The 14,185-nt window shown below is 36.4% G+C and overlaps 1 protein-coding gene and 1 pseudogene across 2 annotated transcripts in view; both read left to right on the forward strand.

Moving 5' to 3' along the window:
- The first annotated feature begins 2,053 nt into the window (after positions 1 to 2,053).
- TANK (TRAF family member associated NFKB activator) overlaps positions 2,054 to 14,185 on the forward strand; it is a 126,016-nt gene continuing 113,884 nt past the window's right edge. Inside the window, exons 1-2 of one of the 2 annotated variants that reach the window (XM_023730447.1) lie at positions 2,054 to 2,222; positions 12,698 to 12,771. The gene's annotated coding sequence lies outside the window, so the exon portion shown is untranslated. The remainder of the gene's footprint in view (positions 2,223 to 12,697; positions 12,772 to 14,185) is intronic. The other variant, XM_023730450.1, reaches the window with a different exon arrangement.
- On the forward strand, positions 9,979 to 11,371 carry LOC111820406 (60S ribosomal protein L35 pseudogene; annotated as a pseudogene).

Raw genomic sequence — 14,185 nt, forward strand, 5'->3', positions numbered from 1 at the left:
ATCAGTGGCTGTCTCATTTTTTTCCCCCTTTGGTTTGTTTTGCCATATTCACAGTATTAGATAGGTTTAATTTTTCCATTGCACACAAGGAAGCTTGATATTTCATCAGTACGATAGTTATAAAACACATGGTGCTGAAGGAAATTGATACTTCATTATATGTTAGATGTGTAATGGAATGTTTTTAATCAGAAGTTAATTTAGCATTTGAGATACTTTCAAAATTATTTCCTTTTTACAGAATAATTTCATCATGAATAGCAATACCTCAGGTTTATTTAACATAAGAGAGGGTCGTGTTTTAAAGTGGAAAAGAAACTAGACTAAGAACCAGAAGTTCTAAGTTCTAGTCCTTTTATTAACCATGGAATTTTGGGTACAGCCTCAGACTCCTTCTCTATAAAATGCAGGAGCTGAACAAGGAGACCAATCAAATGCTATGGTCTTTTTTCTGGTGCAGTAAGTTGATACGCAGAGGGTACAGCACAGTGAATAAAGAAATGCACTTGGTTTCAACAGACTCAGATTTTAAGCCAATTGCTGCCTCTAACTTTCTTTGTGACATTGGGCATCTACCTTCTCCTGTTTCCTCATCTGTAATAAAAAGGAAATAGAACAGATGGCATCTTAGAACATTTCCAAGTCTAAAATTTTATAACAAAGAAAAATATCTGCGGTGTGTATGCTGACTTCTATTTGCATATAAAACTTAATGGTTTACTCCAAGTAGCCGGAGATAAATATACGCACTTATAAAGAGTTCCTACTGTGCTGGAACATACTTATCCACAGGAACCTTAGTTCTTCATAGCAGAAAGACTGCCTCAAGAGCTTGAAGCTGAAGATACCTAAGACCTTCTTTGTTCCACCTCCCCTCTAAGTACCTGGGAGGCCTGGTGGCACAGTAGTTAAGAGCTCAGACTGCTAACCAAAAGGTCAGCAGTTCGAATCTACCAGCCACTCATTGGAAACCCTATGGGGCAGTTCTACTCTGTCCTATAGTGTCACTGTAAGTTGGAATCAACTCAACGGTAATAGGTTTTTTGGTCTAAGTACCTGAGGTCAGGCTCTGAAGTCTAGTATAAACCTTATTATTAATAGGCTTCGCCCTTGTGATCACCATAGGCCATGAGGCAAAGATAATGTTACGGATGAATTGTGTCCCCCCAAAATATGCCTTGTAAATCCTAACCTCTATGCCTGTACTTGGAGCCCTGGTGGCATAGTGGTTAAGAGGTCAGGCTGCTAACCAAAACTTCAGCAGTTGAAATCCACCAGCTGCTCCATGGAAACCCTAGGAGGCAGTTCTACTGTGTCCCACAGGGTCCCTATCAGTTGGAATCAACTCAACAGGTTTGGTTTGGGTTTTTTGGTATGGCTGTGGTTATAATCCCATTTTGGAATGGGTTGTCTTTGTTATGTTAGTAAGACAGGATTAGTGTAGGGTGTTCTTGAGTCAATCTCTTTTGAGATATAAAAGAGAGTAAACAAGCAAGCAGAGATAGGGAGGATAGACACCATGCCACATGAAGATCACCAAGGAGCCAAGGAATAAATACCTTCCCCCAGAGCCAACAGAGAGAAAGCCTTCCCCTAGAGCTGATCCCCTGAATTGGGACTTCTAGCCTCCTAAACTGTGAGAAAATAAATTTCTGTGTGTTAAAGTCACCCACTTGTGGTATTTCTGTTATAGTAGCACTAGATAACTAAGACAACAGCTATGCTCAAATCTGGTCTTGCCTGATGTTTATAAATATACTGTTTAGGTCAAAAAGTGACTTTTTAAAGGCCAAAAAGTCCATTTATCAGATAAACATACTTTTAAAAATTTTTTACATGAAACTATGTTTAGTCCAAAAATATTGTTGTGTTTATAATTTCTGGATTTTTGTTAAAATCTCCTAACTCTTCAAGTAAAGTACCTTAACTTCAAAAGGAAGTCAGAACTACAGTCACGGGTGGTTTACAGAATATTTTCTGGTAGTCTTTGCTTCATTTCAATATCCTGCCATGATTGGCTGTTGATGGCTACAAATAAGGAAGTTTTCAAGCCAGGGGATTTCTCAGTGGAAGTTCCCAGTTCAACATAACGGAGGGCTCAGGACAGTTTGTTGGACGGCATTGCTAGGGCCTGAAGATAAAGCTTCCAGACTGTGTAACTGCCTAGATCTTTAAAGAGGAATAAATAATCTGTGAAGGAAGACTTGTAACCTGGAGAGGAGGTAATCAAAACTTTAGCAGTTCCTACCAATTCTCAACTTAGCAGTTGCCTGGATGTCCTAAACTGAAGTGCTGCAAATATGTTCTATTCTTGCTTTTGCTATGTGGGTAATTTATGACATGAGTCAATAATGCCTTTGTATTCATTGTCATAGTTGGAAATTTAACCTTAAAAAAATGGAGTGCCGAGCCAAGACCTAAGAAAAATTTAAAATATTGTGATCTTTCTACTCTCTTCCAACTTTCAAGCTAGAATGTATGTCTCTCCTTGAAGTGATTTTTTTTTTTAAGTTCCTATCTGGAATATAAGCCTTCTCCAATGAGTGGTTTATTATAAAATAATATAAGACTGAAGGATCTGTGTGTGGTGTAAGTTAAGTTGCATATAGTTTACTAGGTTGCTCTTTTCTTGCTGAAAAGTAAATTAATTCTATATTGTATTCATACTTTTTTTTGTTTATATTTCTAAGAATTATTTCCACCTTGATCCAGCCTGTCCATACTAAATTCAGGTTTAGTATTTTTCCATCACATAAAGAAACACACGCTGATGGATGTTTCTTTACACTAAGGTATTAACCTTATACGCAACTCTGCATTTCCTATCTTAGAACATTTCAACTTACATACTTACAGGAATCCAATCTTATTGTTACCAATTGGCCCTTTTATTTTCACAATCAAAAGTGAATATTAAAATCGTGTAGTGTTTTTTAAGGATAATCTTAGGAAATGTTGATGGTTCAAAAAATAAACATCAAGAATCATTACACCATTGTTATATTAAGAGCTGCCATTTACCAAGTGCCTGCTGGGCCAGGGTTTAAACATGAATCCATACATGTTCTTTTTCTATGGCTCTCTATTACCATTGGCCTGCCTTCTTACAATACTGAAAAAGCATTTTGGGGATTTCTCATCCAAATCACAGATGAAGTAGAAAAAATATGGAGCAAAAAAGGGAGAGGACTTGCCCAAGGTCACAGAGCAGCAGAATCAGTCCTAGAAACTCGGTCTCCCTTCTTCTCACTGACCACCCCTGTCTTCACACTCCTTGCAGGGTGCACTTCCTTGTGTGCACATGTACACACACTATTCTGCCTCTGTGCAGTCAGCTTCCGAGCCAGTGAAGTACGGTGAAGCTATGTACTTGATCTAACCTGACTAAGACCAAACCCATTGCCATCGAGTTGATTCTGACTCAGAGTGACCCTATAGGACAGGGTAGAACTGCCCCCTGGAGTTTCCAAGGAGCGGTGGGTGATTCAAACTGCTGACCTTTTGGTTAGCAGCCGAGCTCTTAACCACTGCACCACCAGGGCTCCTGCGAAGTCTCCTGCCCAATAGCCCGTCAAGAAGCTAGGTTTCCATGCAGAATTGGGACCCCAGAGCAACATCCAATTATTTCCCTGAAACGCATGTGACCATGAAAGTGATCGCTAACTAAAAGATTTAAAATAAACCTGTGAAATTCCCCTATAAAAGTTCTGGTTGGAGTTTCATGGAACTTATGCACTAATTTGAGGGAAATTATTATTAATCCTTAAAGTACAGAACCTCCCATCTGTGAACAATCTATGTCTCTCCATGTGTTAAGGCCTCAGCAAACATAGAGGTTCTTCACGTTTATTGTAAAAAGTATCCCAATATATTTTGTTTTGTCTTCTTCTTGATCTTTAGCGTGTGTGTGCCTGTGTGTATATGGGGGGGTGGGGGTGTGTGGACTATTTTGGTAGGAATATTTTTTCCACTTTATTTTCAAGCTAATTACTGCCAGCATTAAGGAAAGTTATTGATTTAGTAATTTTATCTTGCATCTGGCCATTTTATCAATCTTTTATTTGTTCCAAATAATTTTACGTGAGTCGCATGTGATGCCTAGATATAAAAATCATAATAATTTTGTCTCCTCGTTTTTTTCTTCTCATCACATTGGCTAGAACTTCTAGAACAGTATTTAATAACATAGGCGGTAGCAGTCAGCCTTGTCTTGTTCCTAATCTCAGTGGGAATTTCCCTAGTGGTTAACATTAAGAATGACGTTGGCTATTGGTTTGAGATAAATACATTTATGATAAATACCAAATGTTCTTCTAGCTGTAGTTTACTGAAAGTGTATTTAAGAAAAAAAGTCAAGACTTCACGTTAAAGTGTATCCTTTCAGTATCTTTAGAGACAACTGTATGGATTTTCTACTTCAAACTATATGGTGCTCTGTTGACACACAATACAGTAATTACAATTTTTTAATTCCACGTTATCAGAAAGTATGTTATTAATATGATTGCTTCAGTAATAAAGGTTGGTTTGTAGTTATAAAGTGCATTTTGTTATTGCTGTAGTTAATAAATTGGTTGATCCAAATGAACCAAACCAAACCTATACATTTTCTTATTTTGTCTTCAGTCCACATTCTTAGATACCTCTCTTCTATCATTTTGGCTTTGCATTTCAGTTCACAACTCAAACTAATAGAAAAGAACAAAAACAGTGTGGTGGTACAAGCCAAGGAATCCTATCCAGGCAAAGCAATCAGATACTCAAAGAAAGCAGCTGTTCCTAAGCTTTGTGCAAAAGAGCTTTTTTTTCCTATTATGGCACTGCTAGTTTCAGACTACAATTCAATTATAACCAACAATGGTATGCAAAACGTGTGCCCAAATTGATTAATCTTGTATTCAAGATCAAGAAAATGTATGTTGAAAAAGAAATGTCTGTAATTTACAGAGAATTTTTGCATTCATATTCGTAAGTGAAATTAATATGTATTTTTATTTTCTGAGATTATCATTGATAGGTTTTAGTATTAAGATTATGCTAGATTCATAAAATAAAATGATAAAAATTCCAAACTTTTCTGTGTTCTGAAAAAGTTTAATTTAATGGGAGTTCTCTGCTCCTTGAAATGGCTTTAAAAACAAATCCATAATATTGTTTGGCCTTGATACTTCTTTGGCAAGTAATTCTTTAGAAGCTTTTCCAATGTCTTCTGTTGTTTTTGGTCTACTCAGGCTTTACACTAATTTTTTTCATACAGTTTAGGATATTTGTTTATGCTTAGAAAATCATCATTTTATCAAAATTTTCAAATTTATTGGCACAAATGGTATTCTCTTGTGCTTTTTACCATCAACACCTCCACGTATATACCCCTTTTTCATTAATAATTTTGTCCTTTTATATTTTCTTTCTTTCTCTTTTTTGCTTATTGAACATATAAAAGAGCTAATCTCTTAGATGTATCACTTTTATAGTTATCTCTTTTTAATTAGCTAGTTTTTGCTTTTTAGCTTTATTGATATTTTCTTACTGCCTTCTGAGGGGCTATTTTACTTTCCCTTTTCTCAGTTTGTAAGGTGAATGCTTAGTCCATTTATTTATTTTTCTTGTTTTGTAACGAAAATATTTAAGGCAAGGAATTTTCTCTGAGTACCTCTTTGACTACATCTTACAAGTTTTGATATATTACTTTCACATTATGGTTATTTTATGGTTTTTAATTGCAGTTTTATTTCTTTTTTAGTCCAAGAGTTACTTAGGGCAGCGAATTTTTTTAAAGTAATTTTTTAAGTAGTTAATACGTTCACTTGGAACAAAATTCAAAAGATAGAAAGAAATACACATTACAAAATGAATCTCTCTCCCATGCCTGTCCCCCAGCCTGCAGGTTCCTCTCCCCTGAGGCCACCACTGTTACCAGCTTCTTGCCTTCCAGAGTGACTGAGTTTTACACAAATGGTTGCATACTATACTGTCTTCATTTTGTTTTGTTTTTCATTTATCAATTTATCCTGGGAATTCTTCCATAGTAGTACATCTCAGAGTTGCCTCATTCTTTTAAACAGTTATATAGCATTCCTTTGTATGGATGTCCAATAATTTATTTTACTAGCCCCCTATTAACAGACATTTAAGCTGTTCACAATTCTTTGCTGTTATGATAATACTACAGTGAATATCTTTTATTGTGATAAAATACACATAATACAGAATTTACCATTAGTAATATTGAGTACATTCACAGTGTTGTGCAACCATCACCACTGTCTAGATCCAGAACATTTCATCATCCCGCAAAAGAAACTCCATACCCATTAAGCAGTCACTCCCCATTTCTCTCTCCTCCAGCTCCTGGCAACCACAAGTCTACTATCTGAATATGTCATATAAATGGAATCATACAATATGTAGCCTTTTGTGTCTGGCTTCTTTCACTTAAAGAGTAATGTTTTCAAGATTCATCTGTGTTGTAGCATGTATTGGTACTTCATTCCTTTTTACGGTTGAATAATATCCCACTGTTTGGATAGACCACATTTTGTTTATCCATTCTCCTATCGATGGACATTTGGGTTGTCTTCACCTTTTGGTTATGAATATCTTTTTAAGTACATAATTTTGTGTATGTACTTTAGAAATTGTAAAATTGGGAGAATATTGGAAATATCATATTTAGTATTTGAGTGATGGTCCTTCATGTTGAGTTAATAAAGCACATCAACCTCTACTACCTTTGAAAATTCTATGTTCTACTTGAGAGATCTCTCTTTCTCTGCCTCCTCTGGCATGTGACTTGCCATATTCAGAGCAATGACTTATTTCTTGATACATCCCAGTGTAAATGTTTAAAAACATTTTAAGTGATGATTAAGACCACATAGTTAAATTAAAAACATCAGCATGTAGAACCATCTACCTAAGTGACAGAAATATTCTGAGAGAGAAACTGAATAGAACAACATTTACAGTTACCGGGAATAGGTTGACCTAAAAAGTCTCTACCTATTCAAGTTATAGTTTACATGGGAGGGGAAAAGAAACACATTCTCAGATATCTCAAAGTTTAGAAATTGTACCATTCATTTCCTGATACAATTCATTAAAGATATACTTCAGTTCAGTAAGAAGGAAATCAGAAAACTCAAGATAGGTAAAATCCTGATATAAAAGAAATACTGATAAACATTTGAAATAATTTAAATATTGGATTAAGTAAAAATTGTTGCAAATATAAAACAATAAGGACATTAAAAGTAATTTTTTAGACATAAGGCAAAAAATATAAATAAATAATTTAATAATAATAATTTGCTCTAAACTTCCCAATTATAGCATCAGAAACTCAAGTCGGTGGAAGAGAAGTGGCAGGAAGTAAAAGTGTTCTGCTAATTTGTTCAATGTCTCATCTTATATATGTGGAAATAAGGAAATGAGGTTATGTAGGATCTCATTCTTACTATGATAACGGAAGATATATTATTTTCAGAGTTTTTTTTACATGTAAAAGTAATAAGCTTTATTAAAAATTGCATGTTCATTTCTTCATATTAATAGAGGAAAAAAGAAAGGAAAACACTGCCCATAAAGCAAAGATATTCATGGAATGCGTGGATTTCTCTTGACTTATTATCTACCCAATTACTATTAGTTTCTCAGCACAGATCTTAGGCTGGAAGACAAATAGACATGCAGTTTTCACAGCTAACTTGTTGACTAAAGCTGACATTTATCAACTTTATAACTGTGGGTGTTGGGCTGAAGAGAGATATTTTACCCTCTTGTCCAGTTATCTTCATATAAAGAAGAAAATTCCTGGTAAATCAGGAATGATCATTGGTCTCTCCCTTGATAGAAACCATATATAAAAAATTAAAACCCAAGAGAGATTCAAACATACAATTCTATCTGCCCAGCTCCTTTCATTACTGGCTTCATATCCCTAGATGCAGGGCATCACATCTATTCACTAGCACGGGGGCCATATTGGTATACTCCAAAGCATAGTTCCAAAATGGATAATAGAGGGAGGTGCTAATGAAGGGTACTGGGGCAAAGTCATGTTAAAATACTGCTTGTAGGTCTCACATAGCAGTGGGGTTACTGTCCATTTCTCTAGTAGGTATGATGAGGCAGGCAGCTTCCTGACTATCCCTCAGGCCACCAGGTTTGCTCGCCTTTAAACAACAAACTACATGTCCATTTGAGCCCCACAGCTCTTGCAGTTGGTTATAAATTGTCAGATTCTGGCACTAGGCTGCTTGTCAGCAGGATTACAGTTTCTCTTACAGTGCCTTTGTGTGAATTAGAAAAAGGCACCCCTCTGGGAAGACTCCAGCCCAAGAGGGAAAGGCTTGGTAAGTGTGCACCTCCCTCAGCTGGGTGCATTGTACAAGGTAAAACCTGATCCACCATACACAGCTGTCCTGATTGTCAGTCCTGCCTCTTGATGATATTATGAGGTCTTATATTTTTCTGATTCTTTGTAGGCATTTTAGTTTGAGAGTCTGAGACAGAAACAGCTAGCCCAGATATCTTCCTAAACCACAAGTCAACTATATTCTATTAACAGTGCTATTTCACATCAAAGATTTAACTGAAGTCGTTGATGCATAACTGACATTCCAAGTTGTAGTAAGTGTTTATACTGGCAGCTCTCCTTGTCCCAGATTTATATTAAAAACTCTCAATAAAATATTAAACAGCTTTGAAAATATGTTCTAAAATATTTTTAATAAGCCGACAGTTTCGTATTTTCACCCCACCGTACCCTAACACCAATGCCACAGTACTGCTGACTAACCTGAGTTATACAACAGCACAAGTGACAGAAAATTGGAATACAGTTATGCCATTCTTTTAAAGGATTAGTCCTCAAACAAGTATCTCAGCTCAATTCCTAACCTTAATAAGACATACTATAGGTCAATTCTTTAAAAAAAAAAAAAAGAAATCATTATAGAAAAACGAAGTTTAACACCATTTCAGTGCAAGACTCTTCCATCTAAAAAATTCTACCAGCATTCATGTGTATTCCACACATAGGAGAAGTATGCAGCCACTTCTCTTCATGACTACAACATCGCAGGAGTGGAAAGAGAGAAACATACATTTTTAAAGATGCATATATTTATTTTCTTATTCAAAGTTTTTAGCACCCCATATTTCAAAATGCTTAAGCATTCAGTTTCAGATTCTGGGTGTGTTATTAAATTCTACAATTTCAATTCAAAATCTTCAAAACAGCCCCTTCAATCTTCTAGAAAATAGTGCTGTATTCAACATAGTTTATAAAGAAAATGTTCTAGATTCTACTTTGGTGAGTAGCGTCTAGGGTCTTAAAAGCTTTGTGAGCGGCTATCTAAGATATTCTATTTGTCAGGAGCAAGGGAGAATGAAGAAAACCAAAAACACAAGAGAAAGATTAGTCCAAAGGACTGATGGACCACAACTACCACAGCCTCCACCAGACTGAGTCCAGCACAAATAGATGGTGCCCAGCTACCACCACCAACTGCTCTGACAAGGATCACAATAGAGGGTCCCAGACAGAGCTGGAGAAAAATGTAGAACAAAATTCTAACTCACAAAAAAAGACCAAACTTACAGGCTTGATAGAGGCTGGAGAAACCCTGAGACTATGGCCCCCTTTTAGCTCAGTGATGAAGTCACTCCTGAAGTTCACCCTTCAGCCAAAGATTAGACAGCCCCATAAAACAAAAAGAGACTAAATGGGCACACCAGCCCAGGGGAAAGGACTAGAAGGCAGGAGGGGACAGAAAAGCTGGTGATTGGGAATCCAAGGTCGAGAAGGGAGAGTGTTGACGTGTTGTGGGGTTGTTAATCAATGTCACAAAACAATATGCATACTAATTGTTTAATGAGAAGCTAGTTTGTTCTGTAAACCTTCATCTAAAGTACAATTTAAAAAAAAATTCAAAAAACAACATGCAACAAAAAAACAGTGCTGTATAGTCACATTTAACCCGATTAATTATTGCAAGAAAACTGTTGGATTGATCAAAATGTTACATATTAAAAGTTTCTGTTTGTTTAAAAAATATTTTAATTATGTTTTTTACTTTGACTTTTAAGAGTAAGCCTAATCTTCAAGATAACTTAGGTAGAAGGCAGATTTTTAAATCCTCAGAATTACTGGCCCAGGGAAAGAAGTATGTGATCCATGATTCAGGAAGAAATTGAGTTGGCTAGAACTTGATCCTCCTGCTTTGGCAGGAGGAAAAATAATATTTTAGGAGCAGTGAAATACTGAGCTCTCCTGTGGAGAAAGCAGCTTCTAAGTTATTTGGGACTATACAACCAGAAAAGGGAGAGCCCAAGAACGCAAGAGTTAGGCTTGAGCCTTTCAAGCTGAAGAATCATGGACTGAACACTTGCTCAGGCATAGCTTGGCCAAGATCTCTAGGCAGAAGCATTCTCAACTTTGGAAATTTCATCAAGTCTATGGATACAATTCTATGCTCCAGAGTAGGCTCTACCTGCCAACAATAAACGGCATTCAAGGTCATGTTAGTCTTGGCTATCAAATTGATCCTTCAATGTTGTTAGTGTGCTTGTGCTTGGTGATGAGGTATTTTCCAAACAGTATTGGCCCGTGATGTCAGATATGTACAAAAGCAGTGAGTGTTAAAAATAAAGAGATTGTGTTACATAAATTATACCTCACTCTTTCTCTCGGCCTCGGATGAGGCGGCGGCGGGGTTCTAGCGCTCAACCATGGCTGAAATCAAGGCTCAGGACCTTCACCGCAAGTAGAAGGAGGAGCTGCTGAAATAGCTGTACGATCTGAAGGTGGAGCTGTCCCAGCTGTGCGTTGCCAGAGTGACAGGCGATACGGTGTCCAAGCTCCCCCAATTCCTAGTTGTCCGCAAATCCATTGCCCGAGCTCTTACTGTCATCAACCAGATTCAGAAGGAGAACCTCAGAAAGTTCTACAAGGGCAAGAAGTACAGGCCACTGGATCTGTGGCCCAGGAAAACGCATGCCGTGCAGCGCAGGCTCAAGAAGCACGACGAAAACCTGAAGACCAAGAAACCGCAGCGGAAGGAGCAGCATCTGAACCCACTGCAGCAATATGCAGTCAAGACCTGAGCATCTCAGGTGAATAAAACACAGACTGGCTGGCCTGTTTTAAAATATATATATACACCTCAATAACGCTGTTAAATTTTTTTAAATTAAATTGGCTCTCTGAACCTATTTAGTTTTTTTGTAACTTAAAAAATACACAAGTAACACATATTTGTTGTAGAAAAGTCAGATAAACAGCAGAAAATAAGGGAAACAATCACTCGTAATCCTTGAAATAACTTGAAATAACTACCATGAACATTTTGGTATCCTGATTTAGTTTGTGTGTGTGTGTGTGTGTGTGTGTGTGTGTGTGTTTCATTTTATTTTATTTTTTTGTGGTTTACCCACTTTTAATTATGTCAGAGATTGAATTTTCCTTCCACTTGTTTACATCTAAGATCTTCTATGCGTTGGTGGTACCCAGGGAAGATAAGTAGCTTTTACTCCCCCTCTTATGAGCCTATTTTTTACTGCAACTATTATCCAATATATTTCTTTAATTTTTTATAATTTTATTGTGGCAAAATATATATATATATATAAAATTAATATTATTTTATTGTGTTTAAGGTGAAAGTTTACACAGAAAATTAGGTTTCCATTTAACAATTTCTACACAGATTGTTCAGGAATGTTGGTTATATTTTTCACAGTGTGTCATCATTCTCATTCATTACCTTCTGGTTGTACCATTTCCAGTACTCTAGTTTCCCTGCCCCCTTATCTTCTCATCTTTGCTTTAGAGTAATATTGGACCATTTGGTCTCATGTAGATGATTTTTTAAAGGAGCTCATTACTCAGGTGATATTCTTTATTTTATGAGCCAATTTGTCATTCAGCTGGAAGTCGACCTCTACGGGTAATTTTGGTTTAAGGTTTAAAGAGTTTCTCAGGGGAGTCCTCTAGTCTTAACCGGTCCAGTAAGTCTGGACTTTTTAAGAATTTGAGTTCTGTTCCACATTTTTCTCCCATTCTTTTAGGATCCATCTATTGTGGCCCTGATTAGAATGGTCGGTAGTAGTAGCCGAGAACCGTCTAATTCTTATCTCAGGGTAGATGAGGCCGTGGTTCCTGTAAACTGTTAGTCCTGTAGACTACTTTCTTGTCTGAATCTTTGGTTTCCTTCTTTCTCTTTTTTTTCCAGACAAATGGAGACCAATAGTTGTATCTTAGATGGTGGCTTGCAAGCTTTTAAGACCCCAGACACTACTCACGCTTTGGGATGTAGAACGTACACTTTATGAACTAGATTATGTCAATTAACTGAGTTGTCCCATAAGACTATGGTCCTAAGCCTTTAAACCCAGAAAAGCAATCTTGTGAGGTATATGGCTATGTCTAAGAAGCATCCATAACTGTGTCCCCTTTGTGTTTTATTATATATATGGATATACATGCATACATACGCATACCTGTATATACATATGCCTATAGATACATCTGTGCACACATATGTACCCACATTTTCATATCCATACACATATATGCCTATATACGTATTTTCGTAACCACACACATATTTTTTGGTTGTTGGTGGTGGTGTTGCAAAATTATATTTGTCATATCCTTTACCAAAAATGTCTTTTTCTCTTATGCACTTCTTAGTGACATCATTTACCTTGGTCAAACTGTGTGCACTTCACCCGCATTGGATGCTACCTTTCTCATCACCAAAAATAGTAAGTGTCTGTGATCTCCCACCCAACTCTGGTAACCACCAATGAGCGTTGGTTTCTATATATATTTATCTATTCTTGTGTTTTTATAAAAGTGTAATCATACAATACTTGCCCTTTTGTGATTGACTTATTTCACTCAGCATAATGTCCTCCAGATTCATCCACAGTATAGGATATTTCAAGGACTCATTATTCTTTATGGCTGCATAGTATTCCATTGTATCTATGTACTACATTTTGTTTATCCATTCATCTGTTGTTGGGCACTTTAGGCTGTTTCCTTCTTTTTGTTATTGTGAATAATGCTGCAATGAACATAGGTATATAGATGTCTTTTGGAGTCTCTTTTATTAGATCTCTGGGGTATATACCTGGGAGTGAGATTGCTGGATCATAAAGTATTACTATTTCTTTTTGAGGAAGCACCATACTGTTTTCCATAGTGGTTGTACCATTTTACAATCCAACCAGCAGTGGATAAGGATTCCCATCTCCCCACATCCTCACCAGCATTCGTTGTTTTCTGTTTTTTGTTTTTTTTTTAAATCAGTGCCATTTTTGCAGGGGTGAGATGGTATCCCATTGTAGTTTTGATTTGCATCTCTCTAATAGCTAATAATCACAAGCATCTTTTCATGTGTTTGTTGGCCACTTGAATGTTCTCTTTGGTGAAATGTCTGTTCATGTCCTTTGTCCATTTTTTAATTGGATTGTTTCTGTTTTTGTTGTTGAGTTGTTGAAGTTTTCTATACATTTTAGAAATTATACCTTTATTTGATATGTTGTTTCTGAAGACTTTTTCCCAGTCTGTAGGTTGTCTTTTTACTTTGTGATAAAATCTTTTGATGAGCATAAGTATTTAATTTTTAGGAGGTCCCAGTTATTTAACTTGTCTTCTGTTGCTTGTGCATTTGTAGTTGCGTTTGATAGTCTTTTTTTTTTTTTTTTTAAATTAAGTATCATAGTTTTGTTGCTGTGTTACCTTCCAGGAACATTACAGTTTTAGCTTTAACATTTAGGTCTTTGATCCATTTTGAGTTAGTTTTTGTATATGGTGTGAGGTATGGATCTTGTTTCATTCTACTGCAAACGGATATCCAGTTTTGTCAGCACCATTTGTTAAAGAGACTGTTTCTTCCCCATTGAATGGACTTGGACCCCTTGTTGAAAATCAGCTGCCGATAATTGGGTTCTCAATTATATTCCATTGATCTATGTGTCTGTCTTTGAACCAGTACCAGGCCGTTTTGATTACTGTGCCTGTATGGTATGTTTTGAGATCAAGAAGTGTGAGGCCTCCTACTTTGTTCTTCTTCAGTATTGCTTTGGCTATTCAAAGTCTCTTTCCTTTCCATATAAAGTTGGAGATTAGTTTCTCCGTTTCAGTAAAAAGTGTTGTTGGAATTTGAATCGG

Source organism: Trichechus manatus, unplaced genomic scaffold (genome assembly GCF_000243295.1).
Source record: "Trichechus manatus latirostris isolate Lorelei unplaced genomic scaffold, TriManLat1.0 scaffold00036, whole genome shotgun sequence".
Taxonomy (NCBI): Eukaryota; Metazoa; Chordata; class Mammalia; order Sirenia; family Trichechidae; genus Trichechus; species Trichechus manatus.